The sequence below is a fragment of the Lepeophtheirus salmonis genome, chromosome 3, assembly GCF_016086655.4.
Source record: "Lepeophtheirus salmonis chromosome 3, UVic_Lsal_1.4, whole genome shotgun sequence".
NCBI classification, from domain to species: domain Eukaryota; kingdom Metazoa; phylum Arthropoda; class Copepoda; order Siphonostomatoida; family Caligidae; genus Lepeophtheirus; species Lepeophtheirus salmonis.
The window spans coordinates 34416542-34434359 of record NC_052133.2 but is presented as its reverse complement, the minus strand read 5'-3'; the positions used below and the strand labels follow the sequence as shown (position 1 = coordinate 34434359).

General features: G+C 30.2%; 1 long non-coding RNA gene across 1 annotated transcript; it reads left to right on the top strand.

Annotated features, from left to right (window-relative positions):
• Positions 1-1307: 1307 nt before the first annotated feature.
• LOC139904999 (uncharacterized) lies at positions 1308-16765 on the top strand. The gene is made up of 2 exons (XR_011779395.1): positions 1308-1387; positions 16292-16765. It is a non-coding gene; the product is annotated as an uncharacterized lncRNA (long non-coding RNA).
• Positions 16766-17818: the final 1053 nt, after the last annotated feature.

The window sequence follows — 17818 nt, the reverse complement described above, 5'->3', positions numbered from 1 at the left end:
ATATAAATATTTGCACACACGTTATTCTAAAAGTAAGAAAATAACGGAACACTTAATTCTAGGTATACATAATTATAATCATTTAAATTAGTATATTTTATGACATGCTTCGTTAATCAAGTACAAAACATATAACATGAATCGACAGTTGAAATATTTTTTTGAATATAAACACACATATGCGACTACATTTGCTTTGACACTGAAAGCCTATGAAAGAACCAAAGGGGAAAGAGTATTATATTTATTGTGTTATATGAATTTTTGTATGTATTATACCAGTGTTGGATTTGAGTCGTCATTTTCAAACTCTGCCTCGGGTTAAGTTTGTGTTTGAATAATTTACACAATTTTAATTTGAGACCAGAGTATGATTTATTATGTTATATGAATCGTTGTATTTATTAAGCCCAATAGGGAATGAGTAAACTAAAAAAAGATATTATTTACAAGGTCGTGGGACAGTCTGCAGCTTGTTGTTTAAAAAAAAGGTGCAGGCGAAGAAGAATTTTCACAGCGTCATCTATTTGAATAATATACACCTATATTTTTTATTAAAAAATAGTATCATTCCAGGAGTTGTATTATTTCGCCGCAAGATGGCGCCACAAACTAATATAAGTAAACCACACGTATGCCCTTTTACACCAGCCTGGATGTGGAGCTGAAATTTAAGATAGCCCAAATTCATTGACTTCATTATTTACAAATTTAAACTTTAATCGAGTTGGTGCCACCGCCAGTTAGTATTTAAATACTCTTTTGACTAAAAATATAAGACAAAGATGGTGTCAATTATATTTTGCCACAGTTTTAACTCTTAACTGATTTTTCTTTGCCGATTTGGATCGACTTAGACTGAAACTCAGACTAGGGACTGAAATCAATGAAAGTATTATGATAGAGTTGTCACGATACTAATATGTATCATATGGTTCATGTATCAAAATTTGTATCGGTATTTCGATACTTGTTTGTGCTTTTTTTATTTAAATTATTTTAATTTAAAAACAATAATGTTGTTTATGTCAATTCACATGTACTTACAGGGCTGTCTGCAAAATTTCTTGCTTGAAGGGGAGGTGCAGACTTAGAAATTTTATTATTTTTTTCTGTAAATGAAACTTCCTTGAGAAGGGGGAGGTATTACGTCATGGAAATATTTTATGGCACATATTAATTTAGTCTATTATCATTTTATATTCGTGATAAGCCTGGTACCTTTATATTGTCCTTGTCTGGCATAAAAATGTATTGGACAAACTAATCCAATTTTACAGGAGAGCCAAGAACGTAAGTATAATAATTATAACTTATTCTTTATTTTTAATAGGTTGAAGGTCACATTTTATTTATTATTATATCGGAGGGATACGGGATGGTTCAGGTAATATTCTATGAAGTAGTGTTTACCATTTTAGTTTTTACACTCATAAAATTAAGTGGGAGATTAAGACTAGAAGGGAGAATACTATTTAGATGCATTCTTTCACCAATAAAAAAAATTATACAGCCAATGATCTTTTTGTATAATATTTTCAAAATCATATAACTCCTCAAGAATATCGGAAATATGCAAAAAATTGAAAATTTTGCAGACACATGGTTTTACCAGACAGGGGCAGTAGACTGGTTTGATTTTCAATTAATTAATTATGATAGAATTTATTCTACCTATAAAAACATTAATAAATTTTGATCATTCCTTTCTCAAAATGTAAAAAAAAAAAAAAGGATGCGTGCTATACACGGTTCATCAGATTTTCCTAACTTTTTTCTCTTTTGTTTTGTTTCATAGGACAATTTAGCAACAAACTTTTCTTACACTTTTTATAGATTTAAAACAATAGCTATAAAAGTTAATTTATGCAAAAAAAAAAAAAAAATCGTTTTTGTATATATTTTGACTAAGTAAAGAGTTTTTCCCTATTTTCATAATTTAAAACAGATATGCGACCTAAAGATGACCACGTAAGAAAATGTAATTTTGCACACTACCATTAATCGAAATTCAAAAAAGTTGAAAATCAAACTGCTCTAATGTGCAGTATAGTACCAGTATATCGAACGTATATATACTACTATTTTTGTTGAATCACGATTTTCGAGTTTTGTAAAGTTTAAGTTCGTGTGTTCTGCGTATATTTGTGTTATATCACTATTTCAAATAATATTTAATGAGTTGAGGTTTCTTTTTTTAATTCATGAAGTCTTTTTTAAGAAGTAATTTAGTTTAGTCAATAATAGTTTTTATTAGAGTCATTTTGAGTTATACTACATCTGTAGAATTCTAACTTATCATTATTCGATGGAATTGTTGTCACGATACTAATACTTTCGTACTGGTTCTGCTACAAATAAAGGTATCGATATTTGTGATAAAAAAATGATATTAATTAAATATATGTCTGTAGGATATATGTTTAGAATGGGGACTACTTCAGTAGTTTAGGGATTGTTCTTACAAAATTCTTCGTTAAACCAAGTTTAATGTGAAGAAGTTATATAAAGATTTAAAAAAAGACAAACTCGACACTCCTTATCCCTGGGACATAAATAGACCTAAGATCCAATTCACTTCTGGTGGAATGTTGTATTGCGGCAAAACTGTCTCACAGACATAAGAAACAACAAAGTTTTGTTAATCTTGGTTGCATACCCATAAGCATTCCTATAATTTTTGAGATATCCAAAGATTTTTCCTTGGTAACTTTCATATTTAATTGCTTTTAGAAGTTATTTCCATATTGGTATATGTCTTTTTTATATGGCAGAATGAGCAATGGGAACGGATGCCATTTTATTACCATAATGCAGAAAGACAAAATATTTTAGAAGAATAACAGGGAGATAAGTTCCCAAATCTTAAGACTCATAGATTCATTTGATATTTTAAAAAGATCATTTAAATATAAGCAGGTTCTATCAAAATTACTGATTAACTACAAAAAAACTATAAAACTATAAAAAACAAAATTAACTTTATCTTAAAAACTGTACGTTCTAGACGAAATATAAAAACAGATTTGAAATCAGCGTCAAAATGCTGTAAGATACATCCAAAATTATTTCTGATGAAATTTCTATGTTGGCACGTATTATTTGAGTTCAAATAAAGTTGAGTTTCGATCAAAAACTATTTCGGCCGAGTTTGTAGAATTGCAGAAAATTTTCAACTTTAGTAAATTCTTTTTTTACCTGAGTTCGATTAATACTGGAATCCACCACTAATCTATGATTACTATCATCAAAATATTATGTACACTTCCCTGCTTCCTTTTTCTACTTCTTTTTGCTTTGTTTTGTTACTTATGACGTATGTAGTTAAGTACATATCACATAAAACTGAAGTTATTCATCCACACGCATTTGAAATATCTTTTTCACCGGATCTTATTTAATAATAATAACTCTTTCATTTGGTTTTTACACAGTACAATATGTGAGTAACTTATATTTATGTATATTTATTGTAGTTACCTTTGTTTGGAATTGCAATTAGTGCGTACTTATGCAATTTCTAATTACGCTAACTTATCATTAAAGGATCTTGACTAAGTTATTACTTCTTATTAAGGAATTAAAACGAGGAAAGCACCCTGGGCGATTTGATATGAAAATGACCCAGACAGATTACATGATACCTGTGATACAGACTCAATTACTGTGAACTATCAAAAAATATTACAATGTCGTCTACTACAATATAATATTACTAGAATATTTCTACATTCAGTCCAAATAGTCGTCATAATAATAATCCATAGTAATTGTTAAAGATTCGAGTGTATCTCACTACCAAATATTTACGTTTATTTTAACTATGTACATAAATATTATTTTTTTAGTTGATGGTATTATGATACAATTTTGATAAATAACAATACTGAGTATTTATCCCTATGCACAATTTAGTAATATGTTCTTATTTATTTGAGCAAAATTTAGTAGTTGGGATGATTAATATAATATTGTATACCTAACATATTTCCTCTTCACTTCAAATTTATAGAAAAATACTTAATATTATTCACCTCTATAAGAATATTTCATGTACATAACATATTATTTCGTGCAATATTTCAATTGCTCCATTGCATCTATCACAAATAATGTTCGTTCAAAGAATAGCGGAAATTAGTTTATTTATTTCTCAAGAATACTTAGGTATTCAATATTTCTTTGAATAATATTAAAGGAGCTCAGGTTGATGCAATAAGGATTTATATATGTACATAGAATCTAGGATATATGAATGATTATTTCTTTATAAAATTTAATCTAATGATTCAACATGTATGTACTTATGTATATACATATATATCGTCAAATATATTTTTCGTATAAAGTTATTTGATTATTGGCTTATGCATACCAGCATGAATTGTTCTAAATATACAAATAAAGCCATTGGGTTACATCTTTAAAAAGAAGTTTAAAAATCATGCAAATGTAAGTAATCTTAATATATTAATTCATTGTTAGAATAAGTTTTAATAATGTTATACAAAATTAATTATCAGAGATGTGACAAAGTCAATAATTTTTAATTAAATGTACAGTTTTTTTTAAGTCAAAAATTGCATTTAATATAGAGGAAAAAATTGGCTAAATATTCTAATTAAATATTTATTTGCCTGTATTTTAAGGAAATATTTACTTGATTTTTATAGGAAGATGGCCGTTAATAAATAAATTGGAATTAAACGATATGAGAAGTAATTCTCAAACTTGGAAGTCTCGTATGCCCAAATTATTGTTCCCTTGATCATAATGCAAACAAATATTTAGAGACTTGAATTATATTTCTTGTAGATTTTTTCAACTGCAACTCAGGTCTCAAGTCAAGTATGTCGAAATCATAATCAACTTCCAAGTCCTTTGAAAATGTGACAAAAAAGTCACATTTTTTTAATTTTTTTTTCTAAAGACGCCTTTTTCCTCAGTAACAATGCTAAAACCAAGTGGTTAAACAACGACCATATGATCAATTGTAGTCCAAATTTAGTTGGCTACAATAATTATTATTTTTCACTAGGAGTGCTGTTAATATAATGAATTATTTCTTAATTAACTACAAAACTCCATGAATTTATAGGGTGAATTGTGCAGAAGGATTTTTTTTTTGGATATGTATGGATTTTTTTGAAGGCAGTCGAATGTGAACAAAAGTTAAAACTCCTATCTGTACGTTTCATTTCAATCAAAAATGAACGAATGGGGGGGTAAAAAAACTAATGAATTATCACATAAACGGAAATTTTTTCAGAAAAGAACAAATAAGACGAAAAAGTGTGAACGGGTCCAAGCCTGTGTAAGACTCTGTACAACATAATTTTATCAACTAATGATAATTGTTGCTATATTTTTAGGATATATCTACAATTGGTCAATCCCACATACGAAATAATACGTAAGTAATTGATTAAACATCTGTTCCTAGCAGCAGTAAGTACATATTTGCATTTTCAATCATCGATCTCTATTAGCATTCCAATTTATTATTGTTTTCCCTCAAATTGACTTATCCACATTATTTTTTTTTTTTGCGTGATTCCCAAATGTTAAGCCTTGAAAAAAAAATGAAGTTCATAATTTGAACGTAATCATATCTAGGGTAGACCGAGGACAGTTGAATAACTTTTTATTTTTGGCTCAATTACTCCGAGCTACCTACATTCACCAAATATTAAAGACAATATACCTCCTAGTCAGTGGTGGTCCTACTTGTTATCACACCCTGCGCAAACTTCTCCTCCAGCGACATATTATGGTATAATATTTACTCCATCTGACCAAGGAATCTTTTTTGAAGTCTATATATATGAATTATATTTCCTTCTCTAAGAATGACCAGGGTGCACTCCAATGCCTATTGAGTTCAAGAGGATAAATTATCCTGAGTTCATTGTGCATCGAGCTAAGTCGGTTCATATGAATGTAAACATTTACTTTTTTTGCCAGCGCTCATACCGTCCCTCGGCGAATACATCCCAAGGCAGTTGCCCACAAAGCCTATATCAGGAGCCGTCCCTGCTACTAGTGCTGCAAGACACCCAGCAGCCATCCTCAAAGGCGATTATGAATATTATAGACGCCTCTGCTTCTGTGATGTTTTTTAACTACACATATTGACTACCTGGCTATTGGATATCTGATGATTCCCCCCAAGTTATATAACATTTGTAGATAATTTTAACAAGGGTAATAATTATATTATTTAATACCATGTCCAGTCTCGCTTAAACGTTTTTCTCGAACTCTACAAAATACCCATCTCTACCATCACCGGCCACATCCCTACTGATCATTTGATGCATGATTTATAGAGTACTTTTGTACTATATGTAGTTATACTCTGGCATTTTTTAAAAGAGTACATATTCAAAAGGATTATCATTTTCTGATGATGGTTTTAATCAACTGATTGTACTGAACTCTATTTAGGACATTTATAAGTTATGATACTTAAATCATTCGTGAAATATTTTATGAGTTTGGACTTATATCATATTTTTCTTTATTTTCCTTTCAACATAATCATTTAAAATTATTACATAAAATATTTTTTTGATCTAGTCGGCTCTAAGGAACTTAACTATAACCGCCTAGACGGGTACATAGGTTTACTAATTTTTAAATTCTATTTAATGGTTATACCAGTCAAAATGTTTTTAAATTGGAATTGAATGTTACTCGTAAAATGTTGCAAATGTCTCCATTGTCAACAAAGGTTGCATCTATTAAAATATATCGAATTTCCGTTAGAAATTTAAAAAAATGCAACTACAAAATAAATTTTGAGTAATAAAAGATTAACCTTTTCATTATGTTGAATTATTAATTTTGTTTGTAGTCCTTTATATGAATATAAATTTATATGAAATGACGTTGTTCAATGGACAACGCGCTCGGTAGAAATTATTCTCTTAAACTCAATGTGCGTAGGTGTGCGCCCAGTTGTTTCTAGAGAAGGAAATACACTTTATGTATATAGACTTCAAAGAATATTCCTATGTAAAGTAGAGTAAATGTAATACTATAATGTTTACTTATAATTACTAAGTGCAAATCCATCTGACTAATTAAAGGAATTAAAAAAAAAACATTAACTGATAGCAAAATAATCAACAATTCAAATGGTATCAATAACAGGACAAACAATAAAATAAACTACTTTTACCCCTCAAAAACAGTTTTTAACCAAATATTCGGAGGACAAGTTGACAAAAAATATTTACTTATTTTTTCAAATAAATTTACACTATAGTATAAAATTGCAATGTAAGTTTGAATGTTAGAACTTTTTATGTTTTTGAGAATACGAGACTGTTATATCCGTCCCGTTTTGCAACTGTTTCTGGGCTCCCCTTCATTATTCGAGTACATATTACATACTTACAAATACACTTCTCAATTATCTTTGAGTTTAGTTTTGAATCATTAGAAGAAGGAGCTGATTTATTTATTTTCCTTCTTTTTGTAATTCTACGTAATTATCCCAGTTTACTCAACCCATAATATGTTAACACAGGATATTTATCAATTTCATACAAAAATAAAGACTACAACTACTACATATTCTACTTGCTTATAACAAATATGAAGCATACGCATAAAGACGGTTTGTTTTTCAACTTTTTCAAAATTTCATTTACGTCTAGTTGGGAAAAGCTGTTGTAATGTGGAAAAAACCCCCAAAAAACCCTCCATAAAAAGTTTTCATTGTGCTTCATAATTTTTGATATCGGCTATAGATAAACAACGTTTTCATGTCATGTCAACATAGTCCATGTCGGCTATTTTGGGGGTCTAAACAACATATTTTTATAACAATAAAAACCCCTTCTCCTTTAATATTAGGCAAAATCTATTTGATGTCAAAATGGGGCCAACAAATACAAGACTTTAGCCTTACTGTCTATTATAAATAGTTAGTGGACCGAAATCATTTTTGTGGAAGGACAATTTCTCAAATGGACATTTCGCCAAAAGAACTGTACATTTGATTACGAGACATTTAGCCAGCGGAACATTTGGCCGAAAAATGATATTTAATATATTGATATATACGATTTTATATTTTAATTCAGATAAAAATGATAGCAAAATAATTAAATATTGTTTATGAACTATATTTGTGATATAGGTTAATTAATTGGTGTTCTTTTGCAGAAAAATATATTTTATTAATTATATTGAACTGAATGGGACCGCAGTTTGTAGTACTAATTAATGACCCACACAACACAAAACAACAAATATTAATCTAAAATATGTTATTACATCGTAAAATAATCTTGTTCGACATTGTAGATAATAATTTAACTATTAAAATGAAAATAGTAAGATATTTTTCTCTAATTCTATTATTTTTCTTGTTTTAATCGATAAAAAAAAAAGAAGAAATTTAATACAAATCTAGACATTTTCAAGCATTTTTTGTATATATTAATTAGATTCAAATCAAATATCACTATTTATCATTGACTTTATGTAGTATTCAATTCAAACCTTAAGTCTTTTTTATTCCAAAATCAATTTGATCGAGATTTATTGAAAATTTCCTCATTTTATGTAGTAAAAATACAAAATATGAGCCTCCAAGTCGTCTCCAATTATGATGTAGTTTATGACGTCAGTAAAAACGTTTTATTGTGCAAATCTTTTTTCCATTTTCAGAAATGAAAAAACTGAATTTTAAATTTCTTACATTATTCTCTTCTTTGGCTCCATAGTATACCTTTAAAATAAAATGAAATACTTTATTTTAATATATATTGGCTAAATAAAGACTTTTTGTCTCTCTTTTAAAATTTGACAGGGATGAACAACCTTCAGAGGACATTGTAGAACAATTATATCTTACATTGGTTATTTTCTTAGTATACAACACAACAACTATTCTACAATATCAGTAAGAATATACATATATATATTTTTTGAAAAATAGCCCCACCCAAATATTTATATACAAACTTCTTTTTTAATACATCATATAAAAAACCAAGCATCAAGAACACGAAATTAAAATGTACTTTAAATAAATAAAGATATAAGTTTTCCACATTTCTTCACAGCAAATCGTTATACAACTTCCTTTTCGTACAAGTATTTTACTATATAAAGTTTAATATATTTTGGATAAATTAAGTACTTGGTTCATTATTATTATTATTATAGCGGCCAAAGTGTAATTATCCATAAACTAATCAGACTCAACGGAAGTTTACCTTTAAAAAGATTTCATGATTATGACCATAAGATTAGTGTTGTGTCTGTCTTTATTTAGAAGAGAAGACTGCAGTTCTAAACATTTCAGTCCCAGTCCTGCATATCTGTCTTAAAAACTTATAAATTACAGTCCTTGATGGCATCAATAAACTTAATTTCTTCTTAGTTTAATCCGTTATAGTACTAAAAATTCTAAGGACCGACAGTCTTTAGGACCGGTCCTAAAGACCCACAGGACTGGTTCTAAGACTGGACTGAACATAAAAAAATAGATAAGAACTGACATTACACTAAATAGGTATATATATGTATATATTAATATTGAAATTCGGTTCGAGACTGAATTTTTGAATCGGTACGGTTATAAGTAGTTTTTTCTATACTAATCTAGACTAATATTTCGACCGGTTGCAAACCAGAAAAAATGAGACAAAACCGGATAATGAATGATTTTTTTTGTAGATATGGAATTTTACTACAAAACCGAAGTCTAATTAGTCTAATTATAACGGTCTAAGATTTCCAAACCGAACCCCAACACTATTATATCATATATGTATGTTACGTAGTGAGACTAGTATTTTAAAATTACAGGTTAAATGCACTCCGCACTGCATATGTTAAGGGCTTTAAGTGTTAGGTTTATGAAAAAAAAAAAAAAAAGATTCGAAATTCTTCTAAAAAACTGAATCTGATACTCATTTTCTAAAAAAAAAAATCGAAAATTTATTAAATATGAGGAGTGAAATATATTCTGAAAGAGTGTCATAATTTAGAGAGAGCCTAATTTTAGGCATATGAAAGAAAATCGCAAATTAAAGATATAGCGACGTAGCTCAATGGGCAACGCATTAAGAAAAAATTATTATGTTTAAATCAATGTGAGTAGGTTTGATACTCGGTCGCTCCTAGAGAAAGAAATATACTTTGTGTATAAGGACTTCAAACCCCATTCCAAGGTCAGATGGAGTAATTCTAATATACTATATCGTTGCAATTTCTTCTGACCAATTAAAGGAACATTTAAAAAAAATATCCGAGATTCGAAATTTCTCCTACAATAAGTAAATTTTTTTAAAGGATATAGGGCAATAACTCTTGTAAATCTGTTGTGTCGGGGGTTTCAAATTTACTCATGGCCTCCCTTGTAAAAGTTGTGATACTTCACTACTGGTTATAAGTACTGTCTACCTTCTCACAAACGATGTTTATTATTCCTAGTTTTGTATTAAATCCAGAGAAAAAATAATGTAAGAAACGAGACTCAAGTTAGCCATAAAAGACTCGTATGTGAGAAACGCCATAACAAACGTTATATTTATAATGGAAAGAAAATAATATTAATGAGGGATGATATTTAGATATCAAATGGAATATATTTTTTTTTGTCATAAAAAGGTTAGGATAAAATAATAAAATCTTAATTATTCAAACTTAAGAGTTTTTATCAAATTTTCTCTTTTTCAATTAATTCTGTTTTATCAGTTGTATCACTTAGTGTCTTGCCATTATGATACAGAAAACACAATTTTTTGCTAGGAAAATGGATAACAATTAGTAGGGCGATAGGCTCAAGCTGTAATTTTGGGAGGGTCTAATGCATGTCTGATTTTATCTCTGCATTGGAGCTATGTACTTAAAATATAAATGGACATCTCCAATGTATTTTTTAATGTAAATTTTAATCAATGATTTGATATATAATAATTTACAGATATCAAACTTTTGTTTTGGGATCTAATATCATATGTCAACATTTAATATCAATTAAAATATTTAACCAACTTAATATTGGTAATTCTTTTAATGAAATAAAGAATAATGGTCTTGGTGGAGAAATATAACAAATGCTTATTTATTATGTTCGCGTCATCAAGATTGATTAACCAGATAACTAGTATGCAGGGTGGGTAATTAATCTGTGTCATAAAAATGATTTTTTTTTCAAGCGCAACTTTCTTTTCATCCAATTATTAGTTTTTAATAATTAAAGCAGATTCTGAAAACTTGTTAGATGTATTTTATTCAGTAAAATCAACTCCAGCTTCAATTACAGTCACTATACGAGTCAGAAAGGGCGAGCAGGCTTTCCCTACTTGGTCTCTTGGTAAATCCTGGAATGCCTTCTTGATCCCGATTATAAATTCGTCTTTGGTGTTGCATTGGGTTCAGTTGGTTCATCGTTCGTTTGCGTCTCACACAAAAAAATCTATCATATTCAGATCCGTCGAGTTGAAAGGTCAAAAGCCTGGTGAGATGAAGTTGTCAATATGGTCTTGGATCCCTTTGAAATTTTTTTTCTATGTGTGGCAGGGAGCAGATTCCTGCTGCCACATATAAGGCCTCCCATTGGCATCCATATAGATCCAGGAGTTCACTTTAGTTCATCCAGCTGTCGATCCTGGCTCAGATTCGAAAGAGAGTTTCGTGCCTTTTCTGTACATTTGGGACAATGAATTCTACAATTGATTCCACTTTTTTTCATCTGGTGCAGATTTGAACAAACTATCAAAAAAAAAAAAAAAATAGCTGCTATGAGATTGTGTTTGTCCAAGCTTACAGAGTGCAACAGGGAAATTTCAAGGGATCAAGAAGCAAAACCAAAACCTTAATCACTCTTTATAAAAAAGTATAATGAAAAATGTTATTGTAAAAACTTTTAGGAATCAATCTTGGCAATAATTGGTTATTTCATGATTTTTTATTTTAAAAACGCCATCAATTTTTAGACATACTGTATAAAGAACGTGGATATTAATTACAATTATTTTATGTATTATATTGAAGCATATGTATAAATGAACATTTGCAGTTTATATACACCTCAAGTTAAATGACAGTTTCTTGAGGAGCAATATCTACTTCATTTGTCTCATAGTACTGCTGACGTGTTATAGGATTGGAATCGGTAGAGAAAGTACAATGAGATATTTGAATAATACAAAGTGCAAGGGGAAAATTTTCCGCGTTATTAAAAATATTTTTTTTTTTGCTCTAATTAGGTTTTCAGATTGCATCTCAAATAATATTAAAATACATGTTTTTTTTTTCTTGCGTATTCCTTTAATTTGATCGAAATCGGACGAAAAATGAGTGAACAGTAATCCAAAAGGTAAAGGGTTTTGGATCTTCTCAATCCATATGTTGATCCAAAAAGAATTTCAGACATTGTTGCTGTGACAGTGAGGACAGTCCGGAATATCAAGTGATTTTTTTAGCGAAAAACTTTTTTACTTCCCTATATGACGTCTTTTACGCTTAATATATTTTTAGACGTTTTGGTATCCCTTCATACAGATTATTCAAAGTATCTGGATAAATTTTTTCCCCAACTTTTGTCAGTTTTTTTATTATTCATCCTTTCAAGTTGCTGGTGCATTTTCATTGAGTTTCCTCGGGCCAAGGTCACAAATTTTCGATGGGAGACAAATCAGGACTGTTGGCAGGAATCCATATTGTCTGAACACCACTTTTGTGCCTTTTTGGAGTGGTGAGCAGGGGAACCATCCTGCTGGAAAATGGCTCTTGATGTGTCAGACAATATTTTCCTCTTCAAAGGAGGTCCAGTTTCTTCAGTACGAGACAAAGCTAAAGAGGATATACTTCTAGTCATCTGCAGCCCAATGTTTCCACTCACGACAGAATTGAAGTCGGACCTTCCTTTAGTTGTCCGAAAGTTTTGGGAGCATACGAGGTTCGTATGGTAAAGCATTCAACGAGTGCTTCAGGTAGTTATGGACAGATGACTTGGATATTGGATAGCCCTTTGAAGTCAATCTTGCTGCAAGTTTCCTTATGAATTGCCTCTTTTTGGTCAAATATTTTGAAATCACCAGTTTGGGAACTAGGCTAATTTTTTTCTTCCTTCCTCGACCCTTCTGATTTGCTAGGGTTTGTCCATTCTTCCTTTTCTTACACCAATTCTCAATGGTCCTGAGAGGAATCTGTAACCTTTGAGAAACATCCCTCTGCATTGATACACCCTCTATCATGCCAACAGCCTTGGCTCTGGTCTCCAAAGAGTGCTCTCTCACCATTTCGGATTTTGAATTTCAACTAACGTCATGTGGTTTTTTCTGAGCCCTTTTATACGGATGTATGATAAAATCATCGAAAATTATTGCATCAGAAAAGTTCAATATTGCCTAATGATTTTATCAGGCAAATTTCATTTTATTGCGACCAAAAAAAATTTTTTTTTGCATTAAATCGGATATTTTTTATACCACCATTAATTTTTGGACATACTGTATATATCATAAAATGATCATATTTTTCTGTACAATTATGCATAGTATTAATATTACTCATATAGTCTGCAAAAACAAAAATAATATAACTTTTTTCAAATATTGCTTTTAAATTCTACCTAGACTAACCACATCCGACACGACAAGAAGGAATTTAGGAATTTTTTTAGAGGTACATGGTAGAATAGACGAGGTCATTCATTTACCTTTACTGTACACGTAAGTGTATCCCATAGTTTTTAAACTGAGGATTCATTAATTGGTTAAAGATATGGTAATAATGATACCAAAATTTCAGCAGATTCCGATCTTTAAATGAATTACATAAACAAATATTTAAAAAAAATAGTTTTTTTAATATTTATCTTTTTATTAATTAGGGATTGACAAGAAAAGGCATAAATATATCAATCATAATTATGATTGATTGTAAATAATTTGAAATTAAAACTATTTAAAAAGTTAATTCTGTGTTCAAGAGTCAATTAATTCCTGATTGGCTCATACATATATGTTTCCTTTACCACTGAATATACTTTAATTTTCAAGGAATGACCCTGAATTTTGTTATGCAGATATATTCTAATTGCACCTATTATAAGTTAAAATAAAAATTCAAGAAAAAATGATAGAATCCGGGGTCCCTATAGGTAGGAGCCCCCCAGTCTTAAACCTGGGTTAGTCTATACTGAAACCCTCACTCCCTTTTATTAGTTGACCGTTTGCAATAATAAAACTAGAATGTTTTTTTTTGTTTGTTTTGCGCAAAAATGTATAATAAATAAGTCCACACAGGTGTCGGTGGAATTAGAATTATGAGCCGATTCCGATGCGTTGGTACACCCTTAGTTATAGGATAGATATAGTTGAAATTGTTTCAATTGATATTTTTTTTTGTAATTCATTTGTAATATTTCACCCGTCAATACAAAACTAAGCTATAATGTTTTTCAAACAAGTATAGATTACATTTGTATTCTTTGACGAATTATCGTCCATTTCTATATGCTGATTAATTCTTTTGGAAGTGACGCTAATTTACCTTCACAATGAATAATTGAAAATTGATCAATTTAAAGGTAATTGGCCAAATTAGGCTCCATCAATCAAATGAAGACTCAAAACTATAGTTAACATGCTTGGGTGTCTCAGCTTATTCTAAAAATTTGAATATAAAAACTTAAATTGACCGAATTACTTCTAACTGATGAATCCGGACAAGGTTCGACTTCAACAAGATCCAGCTTCTAGGGTTCATGTATGATCATGCCCTTCAAGGCCTTCATAGATGGGTGGTACTTAGTACATGACTTACCCTCTAACTCCCCCTAGACGTAGAAGTCTATTGAGTTTATGCATGGGGAGCTAGGGTTTAGGTCTTGACGTTAAATAAAGCTGCAACCATGTTCAAAAACAGTATTCTTGAGGAGGATTAAAAACAATGTGTTTCATTTTTTGGATGAAGGAAACTGTTTGATGAATGCAGAAAAAATACCATAACAAAGCTTGATCATTAGATGAGAACTTATTATGCTTAAATTAATGATAAAACAGGTAAACGTGAACATTTTCTGATATCATGTCTACATACACCGATAGGTGTGTTCATGATCATATTATAAAAACAAAAATATTTGCTTTGTTTAATTATATGAGAATATTATTAGCTCTGTTTAATGCTTTAGAGGATGAGATCATTAAAAAAAATTAATAAATTATTTTTCCCCTTTTCTCACTACGTACTAGATACATAGGTGCATATCTAATGCCCCCTGTGTACATTTGGTTTTACCTATCAAAATGACTAACAGTAATGATATTTTAAAATTTATTTTGGTATTTCCGTTGACTTTCAAAATACACAACTGTACTTATATATTTGTGTTGGATTTCAATCCGCAAATCCTAGACCGATCTGAGATCGTAATATTTAAAAAAAAATTATTTACTTTAATTGCACCAATTTAGTATGACTGAACCTTATAGTTTTATAATTACTGCATCATCTGACCCAGTGACGTTGCTAGACCCTCTTTTTTCGGCAGGTGGGTGGGGCTTGAGCCCTTAAAAGTTACTGAAGCACCCCAAAAAAATTTGTATCATATCTTATATATATTTATAATTCTGTTTTTTTGTGTTATCATTCATGGAATCATAAATGGTTTAAAAGATCAATCTGAAGTTTAGCAAGTAGACGTATAAAATAAATAGACATATAAGATGATACTTTTTTCATTTATCCAAGGTCATTTAGAGTCATTATTGACCATAATTATACTTCCTTTCCCATCTATCTTTCTATATGTCTCTCCCCCTCCTCTTGTTTCTTTTTACATCCCACTCTCTCTGTCTCCTTCTTCTACCTTCCTTCTTTGTTTCTATTACTATCTATTCAACCCTGCAACGTGGACACCCTCTGCCAGTATACCTATATATAAAATAAACCTACTTATAAATATATAATGATGTTGATAATTTTTGCCCCTCCAAATGATGAAAACTATCAACACCCCTTGGTTGACCTAGAAATTTTCATTCAAGTCCATATACATAAAGTATATTTCTTTCCTTAGGGGCAACCATGAATCAAGCCTACGGATATTGAAAATTCAAAATAATAATTGTTCACGTAGCTTTCTAATAATTTGATGTCCAAACTTCTGTGTGGACCAGTAAAATTCGATCTTATAAAAAAACTTCAGTCCCATGTCATTTAAAAAAAACAAAAAAAACTTTTTTGTTAGAAATGAGAAAACAAAAATTATGTGTGTGACCCTTTTTAATTTTACCCAGGATTTGTATTTCAGTTAATGGTTGTTAGAATTTGCTTTGGACCAGGTTATAGATCCAGATGGGTCTATGGAGAACTAAACATTTAAAACCGAACCCGAAAAAACAAAAAAACAACAACATATTCTCGGACTGCATCTCAACACTACTGTCTATATGATCAACAAAATATATTACGTATAACAATGGCCGTTTTCTATACCACAAATCATAGAGGATAATGATTATGTTACAAGTTTGCTGCAGAAGCAACGTACGTAAATTGAACGTAAAGAGTAGATTCAAAGAATAAATCCCCACGAAACAACAACGACATTCCATTACCATTATTTTTTCCATTCAAATAAGACAAAGAACCGTTGGAATAAATACCTATTTACCTACGCATGTATCAAGTTCAATAGATTATCCCATGCTCTTTCATTACCCACAGTCCTACTTTATCTAATTGATATTTTATTACTGAAAATAAATAAAGTGATATCCTACTTTTATCAAGTATGTTTCTTATTTCGCGGGAAACACATTTTTAAATTATGGGATATCTGAAAATTTCAAGATTCCGTTTGTATATAATAAATACGCTTCTTTGTCCTATAAATCGTGTCAAAGCACTAGTTAAAAAATATTCCATTATTTGTTAATATTTATAATCATCGATCCTTTTTATTTATTTCATTGCTGCTATGTATAATGTATAAATACAAATCAGTAAAGTCCATGGTTTAATTGATTTTAAATTTTTGAGATATTTTGGTGGATATATGAATATAGTACACATTTAATAGAAAATGAACTTGTATAGTTATTTCTTCAGCTTTTAATAGTAAAAAAATAATAAAATATACATAAATAAACTACATTAGAGGTAATGTATTTTTTTAAATCTATTTTTTTTTTAGAATACCGTCTGAAAAGTTGAAACTTACACACTAAGAAACAAAAAAGAAAATAGCTGCCATTCTTTTAATCATACAATTAACAAAAATCTTTATTCATCTTTTTGGATGCATAGCCTATGTAAAATTGATTTATTACATTCGGCCACCATTGGCCTCACAGATGGTAACAAGCCTTTTGGGAAAAAAAGTTGTAAGTATTGCGAATGAAGTTCGCGTCCATTGCAGCCCACTCATTGTCGACAGAAGGCTTCATAGCTTCAACGTTTGCGTGAAGGAGGCTACATGCCCTCTTCTTGATGTGCGACCATAAAGAAAAGTAGAGGAGATTCGCAATGGACGGTATAGTGGGCAAGTTCTCTTGTCCAGAAAGTGATGTTGTTGCTAAGAAGGTCTGAGTAATTTTCGCAGTGTTGAAAGACGACTTTGCCGTAGTGTAAATTTGCCTGGGTCCAGGGTAGCAGGTTGGCCTTGAAGATGTCAATGTACATGGGACGTGAGACTGTAACCCTCCGGGAACCAGACCAGGGACGTCTTTTAGAGCATCTGCATTAATGATGGGCTTTTTCTGGAGTTTTCCTTCCTCTCTATGGTCACGTTGTAGTATGGTCTCTTCTTAACATAATAGATAGTCTTACAAGCAAT